Here is a 12,974-nt window from a genome sequence, read left to right as displayed (position 1 = left end):
AGTGCAGGTCATATTTGTAAATAATACTTGACTGAAAAAGTTAATAAAGTAAGAGATGTGTTTCACATTTGGTGTATATTTGCATTTGTCCATACTTAAATAAGCATCTTCTACGTGGCAGATTCCATGACCACTCATGGCCTCCACATTCTGTTCCTGCAATTAAATGCTGTAAGGTAAGATAGTTGTTAATTATTCCATCCGTGCATACTATGGGTGGCAGTACTGCACAGTGTCTCATTTTCAACGGAGTAGAACACATAAGCAATCTTCTGTCCACCTGTGTACCTGTTGTTTTATTTGCCTACCTCCCTTACTGATAGTTCTGAGCATACGTCTAGGTCAAAGGAAAGGAATGACAAAAGCACCTTTCAGGCATGACCATACCCACCACCCATACAAACCTCTGTATCTCTTCATGCTCTTTCCTTTTCTGTTCTTCTGGGATGGTAACAATCCAAGTTTCCTATGCAAGTTGCCTATAATGATGAGAAAGTGTTCATCAATCTAAGGCCATAATGTGTCACATGAAGACTTCTCCCTAAGGATCTCCCCATATATCCTGAAGTCTTATAAAAGCAAGAAATAGGTTGATCACAGGTTATTGATAAAAGCTTAGTCTGTTCCAAATTAAAATTCAGGTGTAATGTGTTTTTATAGCTGGAAGACGGTATGTAGGCAACACATTATATATTAACATCTGTCACCCCTGGTTTGTTTCTGTACTGTATGTGGGTGCACTTGAACAGGTGGGACTATTGGATAAATCCCTTAGTAAACAAGTTCTTCACATGATTTTGAACTCATCCTTGCTCAGTTTTCTTTTTAAACTATTTATCCATTTGCTTATTTTTTATTTATTTCTTCTGCAACATAGTGAGAGAAAGGGGTTGAGACACATGTCTATATCCTTATTCAGTTCCCCAAAGGCTACCAAGGCCAGGCAGACCAAAATCAAATGCCAAGAATTTCACCAGGGGCTCCAATGAGGCTGTCTGGGGCCCAAGTATTTGCCCCCGTATTCCACTGCTTCCCCAGGTGCATTAGGAGGAAACTGGAATGGAAGCAGAGCAACAGAGAGTCACCCAGCATCCTCTGTCAGAGGGTAGGATGCTGGCATCTCAACTGTTAACACACCATGTCATAATGTCATCCCCTGCTCAAACAAGTTTTCTTGCCCCAACTGTTTTAAGTGTGCTTTCATCTCAAGCAGTCACACTTGCCTCACAAAGGAAGGATAATTTACTTGTGGAAAACTTATAAGACGATCACCTACCTCTGCAATTCTTTCAGAAAGCAATCATTTGTCAAGCATAGTGCATCACCATGTCTGTGGCGTAGCAACCCACGGAAAGTCCATAAAGTAGCACAGGCCCTGTGTTGCACAGATAATAATACAGGTCATTTACTCTCAGTGACCTGGATCCTCAGGAAGACTGGTACACACACACACACACACACACACACACACACACTCACACTCACAGGTTCTCCTTCTCTCTCTCCCCTCTTCACCCACAGCCCATCTCCCACCTTTCCCCTCTCTCCTCTCCTCTTCCACAATTAGACTATTCCCTTTCTTTTTCAGAAGGCAGTTTTTGATTACCGGTTACTAGATAATATCCTAAGACATACCTTTTGATCTCTTTGAAATCAGGAGATGGTATATGGGTTCTAAATAATTTGCCTTTGGTTTCCATTAGTATGTTCCACCTTCGGAAAGTTACTCAAATCTACTACCTTCCTCTCTACAACTGGGCACCCAGCAAGTCACCTCTGATAAAGAATGAAATGGGAATACCCAAGAACAAATCGCCTGAGTCTCTCTCTTCGCCTAATTACTGTCCAGCCTGGAACACAGTACGTCAACAGTAACCAGGAATATTCTGTGACAGATTGATGACATCACTCCATTCCAGGGGTTCAGCAAATAGGTGGAGGCCCACAGATTTGCTACCATCAATGACCAAAGATGACGCAATTTAAGTAATGGAAATCCTACCACGAGATTTAAGATAAATACACTATTAGTAGTGTATGTCATACACAAACAAGAAGAATATTTGAAAATTACACTCTGTATATATATATCAAAATGACACAAAGAAGTCTTATGTTTGTTAAATTGGTAAGAAAAGTTGAAGGTTTAAATTTCAAAATTCAATCTGCATGTTGGCTTCTAGGTGAGAGTTTAAAAATATGTTACATATCCAGGCCGGCGCTGCGGCTCACTAGGCTAATCCTCCACCTTGTGGCGCTGGCATACCGGGTTCTAGTCCTGGTAGGGGCACTGTATTCTGTCGCGGTTGCCCCTCTTCCAGGATAGCTCTCTGCTGTGGCCAGGGAGTGCAGTGGAGGATGGTCCAAGTACTTGGGCACTGCACCCCATGGGAGACCAGGATAAGTACCTGGCTCCTGCCATTGGATCAGCGCGGTGCGCTGGCCTGCAGCGCGCCAGCCGCGGGGGCCATTGGAGGGTGAACCAACAGCAAAAGGAAGACTTTCTCTCTGTCTCTCTCTCTCACTGTCCAATCTGCCAGTCAAAAAATATATGTTTTAAATCTATACATCTATGTAGTTTCTGTTTCTACTGAGATCAGTGTCATGTTGGTTCACAATGAGACCTGCCTCTTCTGCCACTGCTCATCGTCACTCCCCTTTTGCTTTCAGAGAAGAGAAAACCCTTGGATTTACAATTTCTGGCTCCCTGGCTAGAAAACATCTGGGCCCTGTTACAAGAAGTTCACATCTGGAGCACCTCTGTTCTGCCTTCCATCCAGTATAGAACACATCTTCAGTCATATGGTCAATATGTGTTTACTTTGAACGTCAGCAATGCCCATAAGGCTAGCCTCATTCAGTCTCCCTGTCTCTAGGCTTTCTGTCATTTACCATGACCACTGATTGAAGGATAGGAGATTTATAAAGAAATAATTACCCCAGTTACCTCCCAGAAAAAGTAAAGTTAAAGTCAGCAATGCAAACAAGCTACCATATATCAAACTGATAAAAATTAGGAAAGTCCAACTACACCAATTAATTGGAAGAACATGAACGAACAAAATGTCATGAGGCAAAATTCATATTAAATCTCTGTAACAATCTCAGAGCATGTAGACAACAACGCACCGATCCGAAGCCAGGAGCCACGTGCTTCCTCCTGGTCTCCCATGTGGGTGCAGGGCCCAAGTGGCCATCTTCCACTGTACCCCCGGACCATAGCAGAGAGCTGGCCTGGAAGAGGGGCAACCGGGACAGACTCCAGCGCCCTGACCGGGACTAGATCCCAGGGCACTGGTGCCACAGGTGGAGGATTAGCCTATTGAGCCACGGCGCCGGCCTTGGAATTAACTTCTGAGAGATGAGGTCAACTAAATTAAAGTCTATGCCAAGGGAGAGGAGCAACAAGAAAGAACTGGTGAGCAGAGATTTAAAAAAAAAAAGAACAACAGAATTGAAGGAAATTCAGGTGGCTTCCTGAATAGGGTAATGACTGGGGCTACTATTAACTCAATTCTGCATAATATTTCAACAGCAAAAGAAATTAGCCTGTCAAAAATTAAACATGCCCTATATTACCTCTAGATCTAAGAAAAAGGTATGTTCTGACTTTATTTCCCCTCACTAACACAGAAAAGCACTGCAATCTCCCTGGCTTAAAATAAAAGTCTGTCCCCCGTTAGTTATGGATATCAAGAGTCTTAAGATGCCAATGTGTTGCTGCATGCTTCTGGAGAACAGAAGTGCAATATAGGAATGAGGAGCTGTGAGTAGTACTGGTTCTGACTGGAAGCCCTGAAAGGAGCCTAAAGCTCTGCAGCATCCAGAGGTTGCCTGTAGCCTTTTTCTCTTATTCAGTCTTCATCTTCATACAGAATCTCTCTAACACCTGCTGCCACTGTAACCTCTTCACTCCAACTGCTACTTTCTTCGCTCCTTTCTCAAAAGGAACCCTGTGGTTATTTGACCTTAACCACATCATCCTGGAAAACCTTCTAGTTCAGAGTCCTTGATTTAAATGATTCCAGCAAGTCTACATTGCCACACAATGTTTCACATCCATAAGTTGCAGGGAACTGGGAAGATGATATTTTGGGGGTAAGGTGCATTTTCCAGCCTACTCTACCAAGAAAAAAACAAAAGTTACCACAGAGATTGCAAGTATGGCAAAATATGATCGCCTGAACCTCATTTATGTACCTGCTCATTAAAGGGAAAGGAAAAGGAAGACAATGAAGGGCAAGAATTCCAGTTCCCACAAGGAAACAACTGAAGAAAAGTCACAGAAACATACCGTTTTACCACTGCCATGCTCAACCATTGCTCCTCAGTAATGCGATTCACATGGCGAGAATGGAAAGCAAATGGGGCCAAGGGTTCAATCACCACAAGGCAAAGAAAATGCCCAGGCTTCAGTCCTTTGTGAAAACTGTGCAGCAGCCATTCTTCATCAAGCCATGTTAAAATGTGGAGATGCCGGCGAGGATGTGGGGGAAAAGGGACCCTAACCCACTGTTGGTGTGAATGCAAACTGGTCAAGCCACTATGGAAGTCAGTCTGGAGATTCCTCAGAAACCTGAAGATAACCCTACCATTCAACCCAGCCATCCCACTCCTTGGAATTTACCCAAAGGAAATGAAATTGGCAACCAAAAAAATAATCTGCACCTTAATGTTTCTTGCAGCTCAATTCACAATAGCTAAGACCTGGAATCAACTTAAATGCCCATCAACAGCAGACTGGATAAAGAAATTATGGGATATGTACTCTTTAGAATACTATACAGCAGTCAAAAACAATGAAATCTGGTCATTTGCAACAAAAGGGAGGAATCTGGAAAACATTATGCTGAGTGAAATAAGCCAGTCCCAGGGACAAATATCATATGTTCTCCCTGATTGGAGTAAACTAACCAGCACCAAAAAGGAAACTTTTAAAGTGAAATGAACACTATGAGAAACCGTGACTGATCAGCGCTAGCCCTGACTGTGGATGAACAACTTAATATGTTATCCCTCTTAGTATTTTTTTGTTTGTTCTACTTAATACTATTGGTTAAATTCTGTAATTAATACGCAGTTATTCTTAAGTGTTGAAACTGAAGTGTGATCCCTGTTAAATGTAAGAGTGGGAATAAGAGAGGGAAGAGATGTACAATTTGGGACATGCTCAAGCTGACTTGTCCCAGATGTTAGAGTTAGAAATATACCAGGGCATTCCAATTCAATCCCACCAAGGTGGCGTGTACAAATGCCACCTCACTAGTCTGAGTGATTGATTTCTGTTCACAATTGATCATAATGATAGGACTAAGAGCCAAAGGGATCACATAAACAAGTCTAGTGTCTGCAAATACTAACCGATAGAATAAAAAAGAGAGAAAGATCCGACACGGGAAGCAAGATACACAGCAGACGATTAGAATGGCAGATGTCCTAAACAGCACTCTGGCCTCAGAATCAGCCCCTTAAGACATGTGGATCCAGCTGAAAAGGCATTGAGAGTATTTCAGGCATGGAAAGCCAAGATCTATGTCCAAAAAAAAATGAACTAAATGAAAGATCTCTGCGAGTGAGATCCCAGTGGAAAGAACGGGTCATCAAAGAAGGAGGTACCTTTCTCTGAAGGGAGGAGAGAACTTCCACTTTGACTACAACCTTGTCTAAATAGGATCAGAGTCGGTGAACTCAAAAGGCTTTTATAGCCTATGAAACTCATGACAAGAGCCTAGGGTGATTACTGATGCCATAAACAAGAGTGTCAATTTGTTAGGTCAACAACAGGAGTCACTGTGCACTTACTCCTCATGTAGGATCTCTGTCCTTAATGTGCTGTACAGTGTGATTTAATGCTATATCTAGTACTCAAACAGTATTTTTCATTTTCTGTTTCTATGTGGGTGCAAACTGTGGAAATCTTTATTTAATATATGCTAAACTGATCTTCTGTATATAAAGAGAATTGAAAATAAATCTTGATGTGAATGGAAGGGGAGAGGGAGCGGGAGATGGGAGGGGTAGGAGTGGGATGGTAGTTATGGGGGGGCGAAGCCATTGTAATCCAGGAGCTGCACTTTGGAAATTTATTTTCATTAAATAAAAGTTTTAAAAAAAGAATAAAAAATGTGGAGAAGAAACCACAGGGACTAACTACTAGTGCATCATCCTACATCCATAGGAGAATGTTTACTGTGGTGCATATTACTGGGTGTCTGAGAAGGACACAAAGCAGCAGAGCATTCAGTGTTAGAGCAGGAGCTGTGAACTAGAAGTTTCAGGTGAGAGGGAAGGAGAAATGGCTATCTGTGTTTCTATTTTAGAGAGACACAGACACACAGACCGGGAGGCTCTCCTCTGCTTTTTCGTTCCCCAAAAGATCAGAAGCCAGCAGCAGGGATCTCAATTGAGATCTCCCACAAAGATGGCAGAAAATCAATTTCCTGAGCCACTACTGCTGCTCCCTCACATCTGATTAGAAAAAAGCTGCAGTCAAAACCAACTTTCAGCAGGCGCCACAGCTCACTAGGATAATCCTCCGCCTGCCGCGCCGGCACACCGGGTTCTCGTCCTGGTTGGGGCACAGGATTCTGTCCCGGTTGCCCCTCTTCCAGGCCAGCTCTCTGCTGTGGCCAGGGAGTGCAGTGGAGGATGGCCCAGGTGCTTGGGCCCTGCACCCCATGGGAGACCAGGATAAGTACCTGGCTCCTGCCATCGGATCAGCGCAATATCTGCATTAGTGGATGATGAGTCTAACAGAGTAGGTAATGTAACACTGTGGTGAGGCCACCATTTAGTTTGCTCTGTAGGTACTAGGCACGTTGCTAAATCTTTTAAACTGATTATTTCGCTTGATCTTCCTCATCCTCTAAGAACAGTGTTTCAGAACTGAGAAAGCTGAGAATCAAACTTTAATGACACATCTCAAATCACATTATTAAATGGAAAGTTGCCTCGTACCTACACAGCAAATACCAATAATGGTGGTGATTATAACATGCACGACAGACTGCTAATCACACTCCATGTCCAGAATCCTAAAACCTCCCTCATTTGCAGCAAAGTAGATGCAACTGGAAACCGTTAGACTTAGTGAAATAAGCCAGTCACAAAGGGACAAATTCCATATGATCTCTCTGTGTTGTGCCAAAAGAGAACTTAAAATGTAATCTATGGAAGCCAGCCTTACACTTTGAGATGTGCTGAGTCGGAACAGCCCCTGTCTTGACTATGTGGAAACGATGTTTTTCTTGTTTGTTTGTTTGTTTGTTCTTTACTTCCTTTGTTTTTTTCTTCATACCCGGTGTAGGGTTAATATTTCAAGTATATCAATTAACTGAAAATTGATCTCTGTAAAAATTAGAAGGGTATAGGAAGAAGGAGGAAGAAGAAAGAGGAAGTATGAGTGGTAGGGAGGTAGTGGGGAGAGAAGCATCATGATCTTGCATCTGTATATATTAAATGCATGGAGCGGTAGTTCTCAAACAAAATTAAAAAAAAGAAGGGCCCAGCTTGGGTGTAAACATGAGCAGATCATTTTCTGAGGTTGTGCTGAGTGACTGCAGATGCCCAGAACACAGGAACTCAATAGCTCTGAAGCAATTAAGCTAGAGAACAGACAACATAAAGGTCTAGAAAGTGACTACTGCAGGGAAACAGGAAACTGCAAGGAGCTTTAGAGCCTTAATTCACTCAGAGCAGAATGGAGGACTCTGAAAGAGTAAAGGCAATGATAATGATACTAGCAACAATGGTAGCAATTACCCACATATGAAATGTGTATTATGCCCCAGGGTAATGTCCTGCCCTGCACGCAGAGCTAACTGATACTCAAAGATGTTAAAAAAAACTTGTCACTGGTTAAGCAACTCCAAAACGTGGTTACGTAGCGTGATCTTCCACATGAGATTGTAGGAGATATCTGAAAGACTCTGCAGCATCAGTGTTTAAAAAGGATTACCTATTTCCTTTACATTTTTTATACTTCAATCATGTTCTTCTGCCTTATACTAGGAACACAGTAGGGAGATTTAGGCGAGTTTTGAGTCTGAACTAATGACAATTTCGTTGAAGAGTTTGATAAAGTCCATAAAGTCCATATGGGTGACGGTAGGCCCACAGTTTTGGCACAGTAAAGTAACACTGTTCCTTGTGATGCTGGCATCCCATGCCTGGGCAGTTTGTTCAAGGGCCAGAACCTCTGCTTCAAATCCAACCCCCTGATAATGTGCCTGGTAAACTAGCAGATGACGTCTCAAGTACTTGGCTCTCTCCCACTGATACTGGAGATCAGAGTGGAGTTCTTATTTCTGCTGCGACCTGGTTTATACCTGGTTACTCAGGCCATCAGGGGGGAGTGAGCCAACAGATGGAAGTTTCTCCTCTTCCTTTTCCCCTCTCCTTCCCTTCCTCTTTGCCTTTCCCTCGAGAATAATACCTGTTCAAAAAAAGTACTTGTGTTGCTTTCAAGTTGCAAAATTCCCCTGTGGTCTGAAGGTGTGGGAGGTGCCCACAAAAGACTTATTACTAAACTTATGACCCTGAATATTTACCTGAATCTACACACATAAGCTCAGCTGTATGAAACTCACTGAACAAAATGTGAATTCACAAAATAGAATAAAAAGCACTTATTGTTGAGAGAAAAAACAATCTACACCAGGATCCGTTAAACTGGCAAACTGCCACCCAGGTAAATTCAATTTAGTTTCCATTTACAAAAGGAAAAAAAAAATTGCAGTGGCACATTTATTGCACAAAGCAAAATACCGCGTTTCTGGTTTTTATATTTGAATAAACTGCTAGATATAAAGCATTCTGAAAATCACACCTTGAAATAATGCCTCCTGGAAGATAACACAGAAAGCATCCTTCAAGTCTTCAGCTGGTTCACAGGATACAAACTGTTCAGAGTGGTGAGAGCTCAGTTACATGCCAACCAAAATCACAACTTAATTTCTGCCTATAATCATTCTGTTCTAATGCAGTTCTTGTCGCTTCTGTTACACAAAAATTAGTTAACACTGACTTCTTATACACTGTATCTCCAGAATTCAACCACAGTGCTGACAGAGAGTAAACTAAGTAATCCTCCCACTCAGTCAGATTGTAGGTGCACATGTTTGACTTGAAATATTTTTAGCTTTTTTAAGTAACTACAATTGCTGAGGATAAGAAATGTTTCCTTCCTACTTGTCAGGGATGTGGTAATCAGAGGAAGATAAAGTTTAGATTTCTAATTCACCATAGGATGGAGAAAGTAGCCACGGATCAATGCCATGAGAATTTACAGCAACTCTAAATGGTAACTACGGTTAAAAATAAAGTTGACTTTGGTCCAAGCAATGATTTTTATACTGAAAAATTGTTTTCACGTAATCCAAATCTCTGACATAAATATCCCTTCACCCCATATTTTAGCAGTCAGATGATCATCAGCACGCCAGTGTTGGTTAGATGTAAGCCAGTCTACACTGTGTCTTAACTACTCAGGGAATTCAGGAAGAGAGTGCGTTATCCAGAGTAGAACAAAAAGATCATGAGATGTGTGTTTTCCCAGGGTCCAACTGTACTATTTTGAACCTATTTTCACCAGTCCAAGCCTGCCTTTCCAAAAAAGAAACAGAATATATGCCCATCGTCACAGACATGCAATTCTTGAAATGCCAACTTTTGTATAGCTTTATGGTTACTGATGATGCCTCTTCCCAATCAACTCTATTATAAAACATTTTTTCTGATTATCAGCATCTATGCACATATGACTTCTGTTCTGAGATTTCTAGCAATTATGAATCAAATTCTGAGAATCACTGCAACCCATACAGATATTACCATTATTCACAGGTAGACCAACCTTCTGTGCCAAATTTGGCAGGCCTCAAATGGCCCATTGTCTACTTCTTTTTTTTTTTAAACAGGCAGAGTGGACAGTGAGAGAGAGAGACAGAGGGAAAGGTCTTCCTTTTGCCGTTGATTCACCCTCCAATGGCCACCGTGGCCAGCGCACTGTGGCCAGCACACTGTGCTGATCCGAAGCCAGGAGCCAGGTGCTTCTTCCTGGTCTCCCATGCGGGAGCAAGGCCCAAGTACTTGGGCCATCCTCCACTGCACTCCCTGGCCATAGCAGAGAGCTGGCCTGGAAGAGGGGCAACCAGGACAGAATCTGGTGCCGCGACCGGGACTAGAACCCGGTGTGCCGGTGCCGCAAGGCGGAGGATTAGCCTACTGAGCCGCAGTGCCGGCCATACGGTCGTATTTTAAATATAGTAATACAAAGAAAACACCATAGAATTTTGAACAATGAATCTTTTTTTTCGGTTTACATTGTAACCCAAATTATTGGAACCAACATGAATTCTTTATACGCAAATAAAATGTGGTAACTAAATTAATTTAACAGTCATTTACTGAACATTTTATACTTATTGGATTCTTCATAAATCACTGTAAACACCATCTTAAATGATATAAGACCTTGTTTCTAAATAATTTTGAGGTGGTGGTGGTGCATTGGCACAGTGGGTAAAGCATTGCCTTGCAGCAGCAGCATCCTATATTGGCACTGGTTTGAGTCCTGGCTGGCCTCCTTCTGATCCATCTCTATGCTAAGGCCTGGGAAAGCAATGGGCTATGGGCCAAGTGCTTGGGCCCCTGTACCCACATGGGAGACCTGAACGAAGCTCCTGGCTCCTGACTTTAGCTCAGCTCCTGCTCCCTTGGCCACTGAGGCCGTGTGGGGCGTAAATAAGCAGATGAAAGGCTCTGTGTGTGTGTGTGTGTGTGTGTGTGCGCGTGCGAGTGTGTGTGTTTGTGAGTGTGTCTGTGCCTCTCTCTTTAAATGTCTGTCAAAATAAAAAGTCCTCAGAGCTTACACTGTCATAAAGATCACAGCTATGAATTCACTGCTCAATGAAGTGTTAGAAAACGTTCTCTGAAACAAAGTTTTATATTTCCATAGGAACCTCTAATAAAAGAAAATGTGAGGTAGGCTATTTATCAGGAAGCATGTGTTTTTGGTAATGAAAGTCTGCTACATAGAGGAGTGAAGTTTTTAGAAGAAAAGGCATATCATATATATATATATATATATATATATATATATATATATATATATATACACACACATACATAAGAGAGGAAGATCACTGCAGTCTCTACAAATGAAAGAATAGTGCTATTTGAGACACTAATGGATGGTTTCTTTGAAGTTGAGGAAAACTGGAGATCAGTATCAAGCTGAAAAGTTATCTGAACAGGACAAATATCAGGATGTGTAACAAATAAAAAAAGGCATATTGCTGATTTAAGTATACGGTTTTGAGGAAGCAATGAGTCCTTAGCGTAAGCCTAAGGGTTCTAGTTTATGAAGCCAGGTCAATGGGAACTCATTAGTGAATAAAGATGAAAGAATTTGAGCTGAGTTCAAAAATCTAATTTTAATATCCTTAAATTCAAGAAGGCATCAAAGAGTTTATGGGAAAATGAAATTAAAGAATAGCTTGTTTTTATGCATGGATTTTCATCTTCATTTCTTCAAAATACACACTTCAACAAACTGCTGAAGAACCCCCACACATCAAATTAAAATGAAGACTATGGTAGAGACCTGGTTTGGATACATGCCTTTGGAACTCTTTGGAGCAGAGAGTTGAATATAGGAGCAAATGAGTGAAAATGAATAGGATTTTCATACCAAACTTCAGGAAATCCCACAGGTAATGTTTTGGAAGAAGAACCATATATTGATAAAGAGACCCAGAAGGATGAAGCAAAGGCAAAGGATGGATTCAACAAGCTATGGGAAAAAAGCTTCATAAAGAAGCAAGTATATAAGAGTGACATAAGTTACTGAGAATTCCTGTAAAATGGAAATGACAAATTCCAGTGTATCCTATGAGTTCCCAAGTGGATATGACAACTATTCAGGTGAAAAGCTGAACATATTTCAGAAGGAATCGGGTTTATGGTATCTCAGTATGACACAGTGAACAATGAGAAGAGTCACGTCTTAAGATAGTGGATTTTAAAGAGGAGCAAGAAATAAACATGTGTGTGGTAAGAATACGTTAAGTAAAAATTATATATTCATTTGCTTATTTTGATTGTGGTCGGAATCTATTTTAATATTGCAAAGCTCCACCTCAGAAACACTCCTAGTTTAACTCAGAAAACAGAAATTTAGAAAGAGCATTATTGCAGTCCTCAGAAACAATAAGGCGAGTTTGGACATGAGCAGACTCTTAGCTATAAAATGTTAAACATCAATGCAGTTTATTAAATCACAACTGAGAAATAAAATTCTACATATTTATGAATCAGATTGATTTTATGATGTATGTGATAACTGCTGAATAATTACATCAAGCCTGAACCCACTGAGGATGAAACCAGCTAGTATAAAATAAAATCCGATGAAAGATAGTCCACACATGGAGAGACGCAAAGTCATCAGTTCCTTACATGATGTAGATGCTGCCAGGCCATGGTAAGACTTCAGCTACAAAGCTGAATATATTGCAAAGTATAGTGCGACTTAGTAAAACAGCATAGAGTGACAAGTGGCTCACAGAAACAAACAAAATGAATTCTACCCTACAAAACTGTCCTCATGGGCTCCCTCGGGCACTCACAATGAATCTTACTCAAGAAAACATGTCTTTGAAGTAAAGGACTATGGGAAGGGAATTCCAAAGAAAGTGGAAAAAGCTGAAGTCCTGACTCAACCTTTCTCTATTCCTCTTATGAAAAAGACTTAAAAACACTTGGCAAGGTAAAACAGAATCTAAAGCTTCTATGAAACAGGTGAAATCCTATTGTATCTTGGAAAACACAATAGAAAACCAGTGGGGAGGACCAGACAGAGAGGCTGGGTTCAGAGCTTTACTCAGGTATAGGGTAGAATCAATGGGAAGGCCTGGCCCACAAAACCAGGGACACGGTATCAGCCCTCTAGTGAAAATTATTCAGAAAACAGT

The 12,974-nt window shown here is 41.3% G+C and overlaps 1 long non-coding RNA gene across 1 annotated transcript in view; it reads right to left on the bottom strand.

The window, feature by feature from the left end:
* Window positions 1-404: 404 nt before the first annotated feature.
* The window catches only part of LOC149119206 (uncharacterized), a 33,978-nt gene continuing 21,408 nt past the window's right edge, over window positions 405-12,974 (bottom strand). The window contains exons 2-3 of the long non-coding RNA XR_016228620.1: window positions 1,277-1,375; window positions 405-479 (exon numbers count right to left, since the gene is read on the bottom strand). This is a non-coding gene — a long non-coding RNA (uncharacterized LOC149119206). The remainder of the gene's footprint in view (window positions 480-1,276; window positions 1,376-12,974) is intronic.

The sequence above is a fragment of the Oryctolagus cuniculus genome, chromosome Y (assembly GCF_051225735.1).
Source record: "Oryctolagus cuniculus isolate XC-2025 breed Fujian yellow rabbit chromosome Y, ASM5122573v1, whole genome shotgun sequence".
Taxonomy (NCBI): Eukaryota; Metazoa; Chordata; class Mammalia; order Lagomorpha; family Leporidae; genus Oryctolagus; species Oryctolagus cuniculus.
This window is presented reverse-complemented; position numbering and strand designations above follow the sequence as displayed.